The sequence below is a fragment of the Meles meles genome, chromosome 5 (genome assembly GCF_922984935.1).
Source record: "Meles meles chromosome 5, mMelMel3.1 paternal haplotype, whole genome shotgun sequence".
NCBI classification, from domain to species: domain Eukaryota; kingdom Metazoa; phylum Chordata; class Mammalia; order Carnivora; family Mustelidae; genus Meles; species Meles meles.
In genome coordinates, this window is record NC_060070.1 from 151,367,295 (window position 1) to 151,384,633 (window position 17,339).

A 17,339-nucleotide genomic window follows, 5' to 3' on the forward strand; every position below is an offset into this window, starting at 1 on the left:
GGGGGAGGCAGACAGTAACAAATATACATACAAGTCAACTCAACTTGAAGTTAGATGTGGTCAGCGTGCTGCAGAGAGCGGAGGCTTGTTGTGGTAGCAATCAGGGCTGTCGGGTTAGCTGTCCTGAAGGGGGCATTTGAGCACAGAGAAACCACACTGCTTTTTTCAAGTTTCTAAATAGAGGGATCAGGCAGAACCGAAGGCAGGAGCACGTCTGCAGTAGTGTGGCTGGAACAGAATGGCTGCAGAGAATGTTTGGGGAGGAGGTAAAAATGTGTGAGACCTCACAGACTTTGTAAGGATTTTGAATTGGGTGAGACAGGGTCTCTGAAATTTTTGTGCAGAAGGGTAATAGGATCTAATCTACCTTTTAAAAGAGTGATTCTGGCTGTTGTGTTGAGGACAGAGCTCAAGGGGCAAGTGGTAGAAACAAGACACCGGTTGGGAGGCTTCTGGCAACCAGTGTCGTCAGACCAGAGTAGTCACAGAGCAGGAGTGGAGAAGTGAGTGTCCGGACATACGCAGAAGCGTATGTCTGGAAGGCCGTTCCAGGGCTTGCCTAGTGGCCATGAAGGATAGTCAGGTATCACTAATTTAGAGTGCCAGCTTGATAAACTTAGGCCAAGAAACAAACTTAGGCGGCCCTGTGTGTGTTTATAACTGCCCTCATCTCAGAGGCCAAAATTCCTATGAAACGTTGGCTAGTGTATAATCAGAGCAAAAGGAGTCAGACACCAACATTATTTATGCTGTTGTGAACACCTGATACTGCTCACTGTCCGCCCCCCAGCCCCAGACTACCTTGAAGCCTGGCATATCTGGGCACGATGACATCACCACAAATTAGCATTCTCCATCCTCTCCCAACAAAACCTTCTTTTTTTCTTTAGGCAGGAGCCTGAATATTGTCATTAATAGATCACTTCCGTGTGAGGTTATATTTAGTTCTGAAACTCTTCTGTATTTTGCCTATTCAGCTCAGTCATACCTGTAAGTTAGGTACAGGGAATCACATGATTTAAACTAGGCAGACTCCCTAGTGTTTGGAGATATTGTCATTATATACACAATGAAACCAAGAATCAAGTCAATACAAAATGCATGAACAAGAAGTAACTTTCCTCGAAGGGTACACTGAACCTTGTTTTCCAAGTCTCTTTTAACAGGGCAGGGCAGAGTTCTTCAAATCAAGTTTTAGTAAGCACCTTTCTCATGCTGGATACCTAAAGTGGAAACACACATACAACATGGTCTGTGCCACCTCTTTTTTTTTTTTTTTTTCTTGGACAGACAGAGATCACAAGGAGAGACAGAACGGGAAACAGGCTCCCTGCTGAGCAGAGAGCCCGATGTGGGGCTTGATCCCAGGACCGTGGGATCACAACCTGAGCTGAAGGCAGAGGCTTAACCCGCTGAGCCGCCCAGGCCCCCCTGGTCCATGCCTTCTTGAGAGCTGTCTTCCACTTACTGGGTGAATGTAACTGACTCAGAGAGAATTAAATCCTCCACTGTATTTCAGCTGTCTGGCCCTAGGAAACGAGGGGGCTTGGTGTGACTGATTTAAAAATAGACGATGGTGACATGATTTGGATAGTTAAGAAATCACCAGCATTTACCAAGTAAAATCAAAGGAACAAAGACCTTATATCTGATTCATATATTCTGCCCACCGGACAGGACAACTGTTGAGGATTTCCGGACCACATGTTGTGGATCTCCCTTTCCTTACCTGATAGCCTCTGCTTGATGCTTTGATTTCCAGGGTGCCAAAGAACTGTAATGGGTTATCCTGGGTACAACAAGTATTACTAGTATTAATAAAGCACATAGCCTTCTGTCAATAAACTTATTGGATTTCTGGATTATAAACATCTTTTGGGTGGCTTGGAACATACGGCTTTTTCCTGTTTTTACAGCTCCTTGGCTATATTATTAAAACTGAGTTGACATATTTCAAAATTGAATTTCTGAAACTAAGACCTGTGGCATCATCTCCATGGCCAAGGCTGTCCCTAAGCTTGGTCCTGAGCACCAGCTAACCTAACTCCCTTGAAATAATATTTTAAGGCAAAGGAGTCCTTGATGAAAGGAGGTTAGAAAGGGCCTGGGGAGGGGCCGGGTCGTCTTATGCTGGGGCTGCCAAAGCAAAACACCATACACTGGGGGCTTAAACAACACAATTTATTTTCTCAGTTCTGGAGGTTGAGAAGTCCAAGATCAAGGTGCCCGCTGATTCATTTGCTGGTAAGAGCTCTCTTCCTGGCTTGCAGAAGACTGCGTTCTCATTGTGTCCTCACATGGGAAAGAGAGGGTGAGTTCTCTTCTTGTAAGGACACGAATCAGAGTGCATCAGGGCTCTACCCTTATGACCTCATTTAACTTTAATTACTTCCTTATTCCAAACACAGCCACACTGGGGGTTCAGTGTATACTTCAATAAAGCTTTAACATACAAAATTTGGGTGGGGGCACAATTCAGTCCATAAGAGGGGGACAAAAAACCCCCACTCAAAACACAAGGTGACATTTGGAACTCAGAAACTTCCTAGCACATGGTAAGTACTCAGATATTTTTTGAATGAATGATTTCAACTTTAGTACGCTCAACACAATCTTTAATACATATAGCGCTGTATTAGAAATACTAATAAATTTTAAAAGCCATCTTACAGGGGCTTTTTCTCAGGACAGTTAATCTGGAAGTAGAACACACAGACTCTGTTCATGACTAAAGCTTGAACGGTATTGGACTGAGTCACGGATGAATAAAAAAAGCCAGACCTCAGTAACATGAGGGGCTGCTGCCCCAGCTGTGGAAGTCTAGAGAGAAATCTGAACTTGGGAGGTCAGTCTCTGGGAAAAAGCAACGGGAGGCAGAAGCACAGTGTTGGGAACGTAAGGTTCTGGTCTGGCCTGTCCAGGGAAGGAGGGCAACAGCAACCCGTGCCGCCCGGTGTGCTTCTGAAGCCTGGCTCGGTGGGCCGGTGGGCGGAGTGCAGGGTAAAGGAAGGCAAGGGCTTCATCCTGTTTCCGGGGCAGACTAGGAAACCTGTTAGAGGCCCAGCCATAGATCAAGGAGAAAGGAAGCATCTTACTCGAGAGTGGTTATCTGTACCAGCGTCCCAGAGGATGACCCCCCCAGGCATTCCAGAAACAAAAGACAGTATTTCCAGAAGCGATAGAGAGGAAAACGTAACGTCAGAGACTATAGCTCAGAGAGCTGCTGCACACATGACCGGATTCCATGGTAGCGCCTCTGGGAAAGGGGCCTCAACTGTCCTGTAACAAAGAACAAGGAAAGCAATCAGTTCCTGGTGTGGTGTAAAGATTAAATTAACATGCTTTCTTTTCTAGTCCGTCACACTCTTTCGAGTCTCATTAAGGATAAGGCACTGCCCACTTTGCTTAATGCTTCTATGAATAATCCTAGGATCTGAGTGGAAGAAACAGTATCCAGAAAAAGTTAGCTATGTCTGTGAAGGTCCCTCCATAGGTCCCCTTCCAGGAACATGTATTCTCATTTGAAATATATCAGCTTTCAATTCGGAAATAACAGACTCAAAGTAGGCTTCAGAAAGGGAAAACAGTACGATAAAAGGAGGTCAGAAAAAGGATACCTCTCCGGACGCCTGGGTGGCTCAGTGGGTTAAGCCTCTGCCTTCGGCTCAGGTCATGGTCTCAGGGTCCTGGGATCGAGCCCCGCATCAGGTTCTCTGCTCAGCCAGGAGCCTGCTCCCCTCATCTCCTGAGCCTACTTGTGATCTCTCTGTCTTCCAAAAAAAAAAAAAAAAAAGTGGGGGGATACCTAGGAAAAAAAAGTGGTGGTGGGGGACCAGGAGTCAGGATAGGCCGGAGGGAGCCGTGTTGTAATAAGGCTTCTTGAGGGAGAAGTCCCTGCATTATTGGGGGGAGGGCACTGTATGAATATAAGAGGACTGGGGACAATCAGATAATGAGTTCTCACATGAGTTCTCACATTCAGGTTTCATTAGCTTGTCTGCAACCCAAAGTTGCACCTTCTCTGTACCTTCTCTCCAGAGCATCAGCCAGATGCCCCGATTCTCCTGGTGCCTGTAGTTGCTGTGTTCACACCAACAGGTGAAGGTATCACACCGGTCATCTGGTGTCAGGATAGACTGTGACTGTGTTTCTTAGCAATAAACTCTTGGACAAGTTACCTCGTTGAGAATATTAACTCCTACCTCATACAGAGTCACAAGAGCTACCTATGACCATTCTTTTAGTCACCAAAACTTCCTTATGAAGCACTAATAACAACAATGACCACTTATAAAGCCCTCGCCGCACTGAAGGCACCACGCTCTATGCTCAGGAGCCAACTTTTAAACACATCAGCACAGAAAGTTCCTGACCTTAGTCGGTAGAGGGTATGTGATGCCTAGTACCTATCCATACTTGGACAGGTTAGGTTCTTTTTCCAGATGGTTATCTAATGTCTGACAAAGTTTTATAGACTTTTCCTTTACTTTTATTACATTTTCCTACATTCCTAACTCTTTTAGCTTTTCCCTTCTTCAGTCTTACACTTTAGTCTTACACTTACGAGTATAGAATACCGCTTCCGGAAATCAGGGAGGAAGGAGAAGTTACAAAATCAATTAAAAAAACAAAAAACTCAGTGGAAAAAATGTAAAATTTTACTTTGAGAAACTCCTGGAAATACTTATGTCTGTTGATATTTTAAGCATCTCATGACAGTCTTCATGTGAGAATTTGCAACCAATCTATACAGTGTACCAGACGCCAAATGATCTACTGTAAGGCAGGGCCCATGTGGACAAAGATTGGTTTCGTCTGGCCTTGGCCAATCATCTTCACGACTTGTGTTTCAGCACGTACGCATCATCAACTGGAGTCGAGAGCTCAAGGAATTCCAGGACTGTTTCTGAAAAACAAATGTTTACATTAGTAGAATACACTTTTATTAAAGTCTGGCCCAACCACAGAGGTTCCATTAAGTTAAATACCACACATCCCGAGCTAAGCCTTCAAAGCTACAGCCATTAACTCCATGACCTAGTCAGACTTATTCTTTGAGCTCTTAAATTCTGACAGCTCCCGAGGACAGAGACTGTCCTGTTTATTGCCGTGTGTTCCAAGCACTTAGCACACACAGTACCTGGATAGTCAGTGCCTGATCCTGTTTGTAAATATAAAGGTCACTGTTGTGTATCTACCGCTGCTTTTCATTAATTGAGTCTCAGAACTCCGGCAGCTGACTTCTCATTCAATTATGACTACTGAGTACGCCCCCCCCCCCGCAAAAATCAAGTAGCTTTAAGACCTTGCTTATACACACACACACACACACACACACACACACACACACACATACATGATCTTGGAATAAATGAAAAATGTCTCTACTTTTGTCAAAAGTGGTTTTTATCAATCACCTCTTCAAAATTCCTGTCTAGAGAATTTCATTCCATCTAGGAGGGTTTCCTTAATTAATCTCAAATCTGTCATTTATGTAGTCTAAATTCCATGTACCTGTATTTTTTGTGAAACTGAACCCTGTTGTTTTGAGTAAACAGTTACCCTTATGCTTCATATGGTATATTCTTGAACTTTTCCACTCTGAATTACCCAAAGGTGGGACCTAGATGAAAACCTGTCAAAGCCCCCTGTGAGGGTTCCCCTGCTTGAGCCGGTGGGGTGGGACTGAGGAGTGCACCCCATACACTCTGCTTTACAAAGGCTTTCATTTCAGACTCTCAATAAAACCCCTAAGGATAGGTATTATCTGTATTATCATGACCCCATTTTGCAAGGGCACAAAGAGGTTTGAGGGGTCACACAGCCAGTAAGAGACAGGATTCAAAAGTGGCCTAAGTATTCTAAACACTAATAATGAAGTAGCAGAAAGAGAAATTAAGAAAATAATCCACTTACAATTGCACCAAAAAGAATAAAATACCTAGGAAGGAACTTAACCGAGGAGTGAAAGACCTGTCCTCTGAGACCGTGAAACTCTGATGAAATAAACTGAAGATGACACAAACAGAAAGAGAATCCACGCTCACGGACTGGAAGAATTAATAAATTTTTAAAAGATTTTATTTATTTATTTATTTGCCAGAGAGAGAGAGAGCGCGCGCACACAAGCAGGCAGAGTGGCAGGCAGAGGCAGAAGCAGGCTCCCTGCTGAGCAAGGAGCCAGAGGTACTTGATCCCCGGGCTCTGGGATCATGACCTGAGCCGAAGGCAGATGCTTAACTGATTGAACCACCCAGGTGTCCCTAATAGGCTAAAATGTCTACAATACCCAAAGTAATCTACAAATTTAATGCAATCCTTATCAAACACCAACAGCATTTTCCACAGAACTAGAACAAAATACACTAAAATTTGGGGCACCTAGGTAGCTCAGTGGGTTAAAGACTCTGCCTTTGGCTCAGGTCATGATCCCAGGGTCCTGGGATCCAGCCCCACATCGCGCTCTCTGCTCAGCAAGGAACCTGCTTCCCCTCCTCTCTCTGCCTGCCTCTCTGCCTACTTGTGATCTCTGTCTGTCAAATAAATAAAATCTTTTTAAAAAATACACTAAAATTTGTAGGACCATGTGGTTCTATACTAATTTTAGTGCATATTTTATATGTGTATATATATATAACATATAATAACATGTACTTCAAAATTACTACAAAGCTGTAGTAATCAAAACAGTATGATATTGGTACAAAAATAGACACACAGATCAATGGAACAGAATAGAGAACCCAGAAATAAACCCACATATATATGGCCAATTAATCCATGACAAAAGAGGCAAGAATATACCATGGGGGAAAAGTCTCTTCAGTAAATGGTGCTGGGAGAATTGGACAGCAAGGAAAACAATGAAACTGGACCACCTTCTCAGACCATACACAGAAATAAACTCAAAATGGAATAAGGATCTGAATGTGAGAAAGGAAACCATAAAACCCCTAAAAGAAAATACACGTAGTAATTTCTCTGACATGGGACTGAGCAACATTTTTCTAGACATATCTCCTGAGCTAGGGGAACAGAAGAAAAAATAAACAACTGGGAACACACTAAATCAAAAAGCATTTGCACAGTGAAGGAAACCATCAACAAAATGAAAAGGCAGCCTACTGAATGGGAGAAGATATTTACAAATGATGTATCTGATAAGGGGTTAGTAACCAAAATATATGAAAAACACAACACCCAAAAAGCAAATAATCTGATTAAAAATAGAGGAGGGGTGCCTGGGTGGCTCAGTGGGTTAAACCTCTGCCTTCAGCTCAGGTCATGATCCCAGGGTCCTGGGATTGAGCCTCGCCTCTCTGCTCATCAGGGAGCCTACATCCCCCCCCCCACACCTGCCTCTCTGCCAACCTGTGATCTGTCAAATAAATAAAATCTTTAAAACAAAAAAATCCAACTCGACATTTTCTCAAAGAAGACTTACAAATGGCCAACAGACACATGAAAAGATGCTCAACATCACTCATCAGGGAACTGCAAATCAAAAGCACAATGAGATATCACCTCACACCTGTCAAATGGCTAGAATAAAGAAGACAAGAAATACCAAGTGTTGGTGAGGATGTGGAGAAAAAGGAACCTTCATGCACTGTTGGTGGGAATGCAAACTGGTACAACCACTGTGGAAAACAATATAGAGGTTCCTCAAAGAATTAAAAATAGAAATACCATATGAACCCGTAATTTCACTGCAAGAAAATGAAAACACTAATCTGAAAAGACATATCCACCCCTACATTTATAGCAGGATTATTTACAATAGCCAATATATGGAAGCAACCCAGTCCATCAACAGATGACTGGATAAAGAAAATGTAATATACAGGGACACATATAATGGAATATTACAAAGTCATGAAAAAGAAGAGGGCGCCTGGGTAGCTCAGTTGGTTAGGTGGCTGCCTTTGGCTGAGGTCATGATCCCTGGGTGCTGGGATGGAGTCCTGTGTCTGTGTCGGGCTCCCTGCTGGGAGTCTGCTTCTACCTCTGCGCCTCCTTCCTCTCAATCTCTCTCAAATAATAAATAAGTAAAGTCTTTTTTTTTTTTTTAAAGAATGAGATCTTGTAATTTATGACAGCATGGATGGACCTGGAGAATATAATTTTAAGTGAAATAAGTGAGAGAAAGACAAATACTCCATGATTTCACTTATATGTGGAATCTAAAAACAAAACAAAAAAGCAGACTTAAATACAGAGAACAAACCAGGGGTTGCCAGGGGGAGGTCGGAAGGGGAATGAGTGAAACATACAGGGAAGTAAGAGGCACAAACTTCCAGTTATAAAAGTAAGTCAGGGAGATGAAAAGTACAGCATAGGGAATGTAGTCAGTAATATCTGACGACAGACGGTCACACCTGTCACCCTGAGCAATGAGTAATGTTGAATCATGTTGTACCCCTGAAAGTAACACTACACTGCTAATTATACTTAAATTAAAAAAAAAGGGGGCCTCAATGGCTCCAAAGCCCTTTTTCTCTCCATTACATCATACACATACTAAATAAGCTGCCATGTTGCTGTAATTTCTACCAGCGAAATTCGTTCTTTAAAGTTGTGTTAAACCGGCCCTGCCTACAGGAAAGGTCAATACATGTATTTTTGGAAGTGTTACAGCACAGCGGCCGCGAGGACACAGGTCACCGAGAGGCGCCGCGCACTCCCCGCACACCGCACACCGCACTGCGCGCCTGCCCCGCGGGCTCTCGCCCCAGCGGCCTCCTCACCGCGCAGCGCCGCCCGCGGCGGTCGGCTCCGGGTTCCTACTCGCAGGGCTTCCGGCCAGCAGGCGCGCAAGGAGCCTCACCGCAGAGACAACAGAAGGAGCGCCCTGTGGCGCGGTGGCGGCCGCCGCACTTAAAACGAAGGGACACTTACCTGGCCGACAACGCGGAGTCCCTCGGCTCAGCCGCGGGGTCTAAGCGCCGAGCCCACCGAGCTCAGCAGCGCGGCGCAACCGCCTCACTTCGCGCCCCGTGCGGCCGCCGCGCGCCCCGCCCACCACATGGCCCCGCCCACCCGGGGCAGGCCTCCAGCCGAGGGACCCGCCCCCCCACTCCTTCCGGACCGCTGTCTGCTCCCCCCCGCGGCTGTAGAGGTCGTCCGCTGTCCCGCGCGGAGCGAGCCGGCCGCAGGGGGCGGGTGAAGAGCGGGAGTGCGCCTCCGGGGGGGACCCCAACACGGCCGTTCGGGCGCGGCCACACGCAGACCCCCTCCGGCCGAGGGGCGCTCCCGCGTGCCTCCGTTCTCTGGGGGAGCCTGCGAACAGTCCACCTCCGTCTCCAGACTCCCGCCGCTCTCTGGGGAGCCCAGGAGTGCGCAGCGCCCACGCGCACCTGCGGCCCCGGCGTCCCGCACAGCCTGCTGCTCTCTGATCCCGCGCGGGACGTGGGACCCGAACTCCTCCCCAAGCCTGCGCCCAAGAATACTTCGGAAGGAGAAAAAGGGACACCAGCACTTTGCTGCTTCTTCCCTTTTTCACACTGTTATATTTTATTTTGAAAATATATAGAAAAGAATTATATATAACAACATAAGTACAATTAATTATACACAAATTATGTAATTTTGTCTGGTAGATATATTTGGATGTGTATATCTGATATATTGATACCAGAATTCACCCGCAAGAATGCAGGTTATACACACACACATGCCAGAATCCCCCAAATCTACTGCCTGCCTCCCTCCCCCTCTTCCTCTCCCTCAAAGCTCCCTTAAAGTTCTGTCTTTTTAATCTCTGTCTGAATCTTCTCCAATGTGGAGTGGAACAAAATGAAGGACTTTTTCTTCTTTTACATTTGTGTGTCACGCATATAACTTTTTGAAAGGTGTACTTTGACAAAATGGGGAATACTACCTACATCTACAAAATAACTCAGTCAATCGGGCTTGGAGAGCAGACAAAATTTTATATTTAATTCATTCAGACGGACCCCTCTTCAAACAGATGTTTTTCATAAAGATTTAAGGAGGTTAATGGCCAAATTAAGTGAGGAACGATTTGTTTTCAATTCTTCTTCAGAAAAGAGAAATCTTTCTTTTTGCCACAGAGAGTCTCAATATCCTGCCTACGCAAGGAGGATCGTTAGGTCTATGTGTATGGCTCCATTATAGGACAAGGTAACGATGTTTAGTGGAACGTGAAGAATAAAACATATTCCTGATGTCGGATGCCACTTCGGATCGATTTCATTAACAAAGAGAGTAACAGACCTTTTGAGATTCAGACATTCCCGTCTGAACTAAAAAACTAGACTAAAACCTCACATTTTGCAAAATTACTAGTATTTGAACGGCATTACTTTCTACCTTGTGTCAAGACACAGAATTTTAAAACATTGTTTTAGCTCCCTGTGGATAGGTTCTGCCGAGTTTAGATTTAGTGTGATGGGTTGGCTTATCTACAAAGACTAATGTCAATTAAAGAACATTTAAGTATGGTTTTGGAGAGCTTAATCCTATACTTCTTTCTTCCTCTTCCTCATTCTGTTAATTATCCTGTTAGAATTGCAGATTGAAGTACTTACAATCCTATTTATAAATTGAGTCAAATTGGGTAAATTCATTCCTCATAATAAAAAATGCTCATTGCTAAGTTCTTAGCAGTTCCTGTGTCTCCTTATTTTTTATTATTATTATTTTTTTCCTTTTCGAAAACCAGTGGATGGTCCCGTTTTTCTTCTCCAGGGCTGTGACCTTTGAGTGTCAGTTCCGACGGGGTGCTGGATTACTTGAAAAAAAAAAAAAAAAAAAAGTGGGCGCGGCTAGGACAGACCCGGGAACAATACCGGTGAGTCACCAACCAGCACCGACACGCTCCCAAGCTTGCGCAGAAATGGCATCCTCTGCGAGTGAGCTGAGCAGTGTGATTCCTTCGATAGCTCAGTTGGTAGAGCGGAGGACTGTAGTGGAAGCTCCTCAGGCATCCTTAGGTCGCTGGTTCGAATCCGGCTCGAAGGAGTTCGTGTTTTGCGTCATTTTTAATCCCCACCCTGAAAAGGCGTTATCTCGGCTACATATATCCTTGATGTACATCTACTAAGGCTGTTCCCGAAATTGGCGACCCCAATTTTTTAAATTATTAATTTCTGTAACAATGACTAATACGCGCGATCCGACGTCCACCCCATACTTTACATACAATACAGCCGGGGGCCGCCGAGATATACCGAGCTCAGACGAGGCGGAGCAGAGGCGGCCCCACTGGGCGAGGGGTATGTAGACCCGTCTCCGCACCCGCACCCGGGTTCCGCAACCCCGGGGAGGAAAGACGCTGCCTGCGTAGGAAGGACACGACCTGCGGGTAATTGGTGGGACACGCGCGCCCCCTGGTGGGCATAGAGTCCCGGGTCTCTGGAAAGGTGTTTTTGCCTGGGAAGGACGCTGTCTGGCTTGCCTCAGGGCCGGTTGAAATTCAGGGGCACTGCTCCCCCTTCTCGGTTTAATTCTGTAACAGTGGCTTTCAATCTTGGCTGAGAAAAGTTGGTGGATATAGAATTGCCTGGGCAGATTTTACAAAAAGCGCTTTTGCTTGGGCCAGTTTGAAGGTGGGGCCTAGGCGCTGGTAGTTTGAAAACCTTCCAGGTGACATTTACTGGGCCGCAAGGTTTGAGAACCACTGATATAAGAGAAACAAACATTTTAGAATTAACAACGACAGACGGGGGGATGGGTAGAATTTTTTACCCATTTTGGGAACTAGCTCAAAAGATAGAGATTTCTCTTAACAAAAGAAAGCATTTGCTAATTTGGGGCCAATCTCATTAAGATGTATTACTCCCACTTCTGCCCTAGCTCAAAAATGTGATACCAAACACCTGTGGAAGAGTCCTCAACTACAACAATAATAGATCAAAGTAAAAAGAGTTGTGTGAGAATTTTGTGCCTGGCAACTTTCTGTATTTTCCTTCCTGTGCTTCCGAGCTTTCATTCTTTAAGGATTCGCAGACTCTGGTCTATGTCAGAACACAGACCCTCAGGCGGGGAGTGGTTTGAGACCCACTCCCTAAAACGAATTGGAAACTTATCCCTATGAAGGTTAGTCTAAACTGGTAGCTCCTGATTAACTTCCCGCTTTTTGAAAGCGACCTGGGACGACAAAAGAATAAAGAAGAAAACTGGTCCATTTTTCTTTTCAAAGAAAAGAAATGCAAAGTTTACCAGATTGCCCTGGGCTGAGCTTCTCCCCAGGGCACCATAGAGGTCTCCATCCTCGCATAATTGGGCCACATTCTGCCATAGTCCAGGATCAGAATCAGCATTACCACCCGCACCTCCGGAGGCGACCAGAGACGACCCCAGAGGAGGAAGAGGGCATGTATAAAACACGAGCCTCAAACATACCTACACATCATATGACTTCACCATCATTAAGAAATGGGAATCATTCGTTCCAGTTTGAAGAACTCGAGGTTGCCCTCAATAGGTCGGATATGTGAGAAATAGATTCCGAGAATAAAAATGTAATATTAATGCATAAATACTTGAAGTGTAGATTTGTAAATCCACCTGGCAGGGACCGATATTCAAATCTGCAAAAACGTGAGAAATGCTAAAGAACTCAGCCGCGCCTATCCCAGCACTGTCTGGGGACGCAGGATGGAGAGAGAGCGTGGCTTTGGAAGGAAACGCCGTCCCTGTTCGGACACGGGCCTTGCTCTCGGCTCTAAGGGTTAGCTCGGTCGGTATTCAGAGCAGGCGCGCAGGGAGCATAAAAGTGGAGAATGCGGGCATCGATCCCGCTACCTCTCGCATGCTAAGCGAGCGCTCTACCATTTGAGCTAATTCCCCGCTCCGGCGCGCGGCCGCGCCTCTCTTGCTCACTCCGCTCCCTGCGGTCATTCCGGGCGCGTCGCCCGCTGTTTGCAGTCGGCCTTGACCAAGTGAACGAAGCGCGGGGCCGCAGACAGGAGCTGTTGCGTCCCTCCGCGCCGCCTACCACCAGTTTTCCTACGGTTCGGGATCTCAGCCCGCAGGCGGAGTCCGGGCCAGGGAGGCCTCGGAAACTCTCGTCTTAGACTCTGGGCAAGAAATCAACCCGGAATCCGCTCGGAGGAAACAGGGAACCGGAAGGAGATGGCAGGTGCATCCAGGAGGGAAAACCGAGCTTCTCAAGCAACGAGGTTCGGCTTTGGCCTTCGCATTGGTTCCTGACAATCCCTGCACCCCTAAATTTCCCACCAGTTGACTCTGCTGGCTCCAGAAGCAGATTCTCCAGAGTCCCTACAGACACCCCTTAAGATCAGCTGCCTGCCTGGCTTTAAAACAACAGAACACACCACCACCACCACCACACCACCTGTGGACACATGGCCAGGAGGGGGCGCGCGTCCCAGTTGAATTTCTCCTTCCATTCTGGCTTCTGGAGTCTCGAGTCTGTTCAAAGGGTACAAGTTATTTTCTATTTTTCTAAGGCAAACATTACTAGGATGCTAAGATAATTGTGGCTGCAGGCTTAGATCCAGAGTCTTTGCAAAGAGACAGTAGTCGTGTCTTTTTCTTCTGGACCTGTTGGGTACCAGGTACGAGGTACTGTGTGCTAGGTGCTGGTTGGGAGCCAGGAGCCCATCCCCTGCAGGAAGTCCATACGAAGGCCTTCAGTCGACGTCTACACCTTCAACTATTTCTTAGCCTGATACCCCATATTTAGAGACTTCCTCTCTTGATTTCGTGTTATTTTTTACTCTCAATAACACTGAGGCAAGTGATCAAAATGCAAATGCAGGAGAAACGTCTCATTTAAGAAAGTGAGTCTGTGTCTCTATGCAGAGCAGGCCTTTCCAAGACCCTTAAAACACCCTTAACATTCGCTCTTCTTTTTTGCCTTTTCATTGCAATCAGGGCTGCTAAAAATGGATGAATAACTTTCTGAGGGGAGAAACCTTCCACCTACTTGCCTCCCCACAACTTAGACAATAGAGTTCAGGTGTTCCTGGGTGTAGAAACCACCATTCATTCCAAATCTTGGTGCAAGGACAGCTTTACCCGGATTCTCTCCATCATCTAGGGGCTTTCCCCCTACTCTTCCCGGGACAGAATTTGCCGAGCGACAGAAGTCAGCTTGGCCTCCACTCATTTTTTTCCTCCCTGTTCATTTTCATGATTTCCCCTAAGGGGTGTAGGTGTGGAATTTTAGTGACAGAACGTAGCCCAATTCCATAGCTCAGATCCACGGATTGGGCATGACTGACTGAAATGGGAGTGATTGGTTTGTCTGGAAGCTTTCGACCCTGCGCTGGGAGTGCTGGTTTCCAGGATTGCTAGACTGGAGATTACATTTTCCAACACTCAGTTTCCACAGAGGCTAAATGAAAATCAAGACTATTATTTTAAAATTCACATGGAATACTTACCTGGCAGGGGAGATACCATGATCACGAAGGTGGTTTTCCCAGGGTGAGCCTTATCCATTGCAATCCGGATGTGCTGACCCCTGCGATTTCCCCAAATGTGGGAAACTCGACTGCATAATTTGTGGTAGAGGGGGACTGCATTTGTGCTTAAAAAATAATAATAAAAATAATAAAATAAAATTCACATGAAGTTTTACCAGTTGTTAAGCTATTGACTCAACGCTAACTTCTCTGGTCTGGTCTGAATTGTGTCCCCTCCAAATTCTTAGGTTTCAGCTCTAACCCCCACCCCCATTGTGACTGTATTTGGAATGGGGAAGTAGTTAAGGTTAATAAGGTTGTAAGGGTGGGGCCCTGAGATCACAGGATTAGTGTCCTGATAAGGGCGTGACACGGGAGAGCTCACTGTGTGTGTGAGGCCAGGACACGACCATCTGCAAGCCAAGAAGAGGGCTCTCACCAGGAACAGAATGACCTTCACCTTGGTCATGACTTCCAACCTCCAGCACTGTGAGAAAAATTAATTTCTGGTACTTTTCCACAGCAGCCTGAGCAGACTAAGACAATAATCCTTTTTAAATCTGCTGTGTGATGAAGGAGATGAGACTGTAAACCACATTACTGATGTCCTGCTTAGCCCACTGTTAGGCTTTGCCAGAAGGGAAGCTAGAAGAATGCAAGGCTGGAGAAGGACGGGAGGTGGGCTTACTCATTCCTGTTTCCCTTCTGGGGATTTCCTGTTTCTTGAAGCGTTGCCCCAGTAACCAGCACCAGCCCGAAATTCCCCACTTCTTGGCCACTTTGCTATTTCCCGCTTGGTATTCAAGGCATGGGAAGGACACCCGATAATGTCAAGAGAAACTGTCCACTTCTTAGGATCCTTTTTCTCTAGCTGCAAATTCTCTATTAGGTCGGGAACATTGAAAGAAAAGTTACTTGGCGCTATGCTCTTAGCTTCTCATGAAAAGGGATTTAATTACTGAGTTCCAGGACAACTATGCGCTTCAACACTTCTTGTCGGAGGCACTGGTGACGGCCGTTTGAAGAAAAATTTGGGATGTTTTCAATAATATGGTTTTGTAGAAATTGTAACAAGCGCACGTTTTATAGATAAATTCACTTAATTTTTCCTTAAATATATTAGAGGAAAGTCCTTTTTGCTCCAGATAGTGTAGCATGTTCTCCCTCTGTGTCTATTTTGTGCAGTAGGTACAAGGAACTGATCAGTCTCTGTTGAACCTCTATGTTGGGTGATTTGATTTGGAAAAGGAATATTTATATTTCCATTTAAGAATTTTAAGGACTTGTGTTTCATTTTAATTGCTCTATTATAGCTATGCAATATAATATGAACCACCCGAATCAATTATCCAAATAAAAAAATTTGCACACACAGAACACTTCACATTTTTCATCATTATAGTCATGAACACATACGATTTCCCATTAGACTTTCAGAATGGAGTACTGCAGTGTGCCAAAATGCAGGGGGCATTGCTCTGTTCACAACTCCGAGATCTTCTCCAACTTAATTGTCTGTATTAAGGGCAACTGTAACATTTATTGAGCAATTTTTGACACTTTTTAGAGAAGGAGGAAGTAACCAGAGAGGAGGGAAGGCAAGCGGGTGTAATTCAAGGCATTACTTTCAGCTATATTATTCCTAGGGTAGAAGGATATGGGATACACTTTGGGTTTTTTCTTGAAATAGACAAGTAATATCCTAACGTCTTAGAGGTACAACTCAATGAATTTATAAACCCACGGGCCAGCTTAACCAGATCACCATATCAAATACATTCGGTGTCTAAGCAGACAGCTTAAGGTTGTACTTTTTCTCTAAAAGTGAATATGAACATTACTAACACAGAAACCATGCCGACGGACATTATTTTAGGAATCCTATAAGAGTCTCTCCCACGAGTCCTTCGATAGCTCAGTTGGTAGAGCGGAGGACTGTAGATGTTGACAGTTGGGCATCCTTAGGTCGCTGGTTCGAATCCGGCTCGAAGGACGAGACTTTTGGAAGCCCCAAGGCTCCTCCAACGAAGCCACCATAAAATTCAGATCCTTCGGGCGGACAAGTGGTTCTTTCCGTGGACACGAGGACGCGCTGAGCTCACTTACTTGCGGAGCGGGCGGCCACGGTGGCTGGCGGTGGAAGGGAAGAGCCACCGGCCCCGCGGAGGACCTTGCCAGCGGGCTTCGTTCACCTTTTCCCGCGTGAAGCGCAGCCTTGCACACGGCCACCCGGGCTCTCGGCCTGCGCGATTCACGCACGCAGCTGCCGGGACCCGCACCACACCCCGCACCCGGAGGGCGCACGCGAGTTGCAGCCGGGAGCGCCCCGCCCCCAGGGCTCCAGACCCCGCCTCCGGGGAGTTGCGTCCTCCTGGCCGCGGGGATCCCCGGTCACCCTGGTGATTCCTGAAGAGGCCTTTTATTGGAAAAATTTCAGACCTACCCCAAGGTGGGCAATAGCATCATAAACTTCACCGGACCCGTCGCCCACATACAGCCACCCTGTTGGCACCTTCTACCCCAAATCCACACCCCGCCCGCTCCCTGACCTTTCTGCACAGATCCGAGATGTGGACAGGACCAGCCCATCGCCTCTGCCCGCTCTGCACACGCCAGGAGTGGAGGACAATTCACATACTGGGGAGGTCCCCGGGCTGGGACGGCCGCAGAAGACAAGGTCGAACGCGTCCGCGCCCGGCCATCAGGACTTAAAGGTGGGGAAAAGACAGCGGCCAGGTTTCCTGCAGCTTTCAGCCACGAAAGAAACGCGGCACACACACGTGACCCAGTCATTCACTTCTCAGAAAACAGCACGCTCAGTCTGTTTACTCAGAGTCTGCTGTGCCACTCCGCATTTAAAAATGATCTTGAATGGTAGTTTTCAGGAGCAGCGAGGAACTAGGAGGGTTTGAAGACTCCTGCTATAATCTCGTCTGTCTTTGG

General features: G+C 46.2%; 1 long non-coding RNA gene and 4 other non-coding genes across 8 annotated transcripts; 3 read left to right on the forward strand and 2 right to left on the reverse strand.

Moving 5' to 3' along the window:
* Nucleotides 1-2,186: 2,186 nt before the first annotated feature.
* Nucleotides 2,187-9,012, reverse strand: LOC123942408. 4 transcript variants are annotated; one of them, XR_006818402.1, is made up of 3 exons: nucleotides 8,899-9,012; nucleotides 4,663-4,906; nucleotides 2,187-3,279 (listed from the first exon to the last, which is right to left on the reverse strand). It is a non-coding gene; the product is annotated as an uncharacterized LOC123942408 (long non-coding RNA). The 4 variants fall into 4 exon arrangements; XR_006818403.1 differs by lacking the exon at nucleotides 2,187-3,279 and adding an exon at nucleotides 3,720-3,770; XR_006818405.1 differs by lacking the exon at nucleotides 2,187-3,279 and adding an exon at nucleotides 3,725-3,766.
* A 1,882-nt stretch (nucleotides 9,013-10,894) lies between these two features.
* On the forward strand, nucleotides 10,895-10,983 carry TRNAY-GUA. Its single transcript is given in 2 exon segments — nucleotides 10,895-10,931; nucleotides 10,948-10,983. It is a non-coding gene; the product is annotated as a tRNA-Tyr (tRNA).
* Nucleotides 10,984-12,740: 1,757 nt separating this feature from the next.
* TRNAA-AGC lies at nucleotides 12,741-12,813 on the reverse strand. The gene has a single exon. It is a non-coding gene; the product is annotated as a tRNA-Ala (tRNA).
* A 1,554-nt stretch (nucleotides 12,814-14,367) lies between these two features.
* LOC123942776 lies at nucleotides 14,368-14,526 on the forward strand. Its single transcript, XR_006818470.1, has one exon. It is a non-coding gene; the product is annotated as a U1 spliceosomal RNA (small nuclear RNA).
* A 1,774-nt stretch (nucleotides 14,527-16,300) lies between these two features.
* On the forward strand, nucleotides 16,301-16,389 carry TRNAY-GUA. The gene is given in 2 exon segments: nucleotides 16,301-16,337; nucleotides 16,354-16,389. It is a non-coding gene; the product is annotated as a tRNA-Tyr (tRNA).
* Nucleotides 16,390-17,339: the final 950 nt, after the last annotated feature.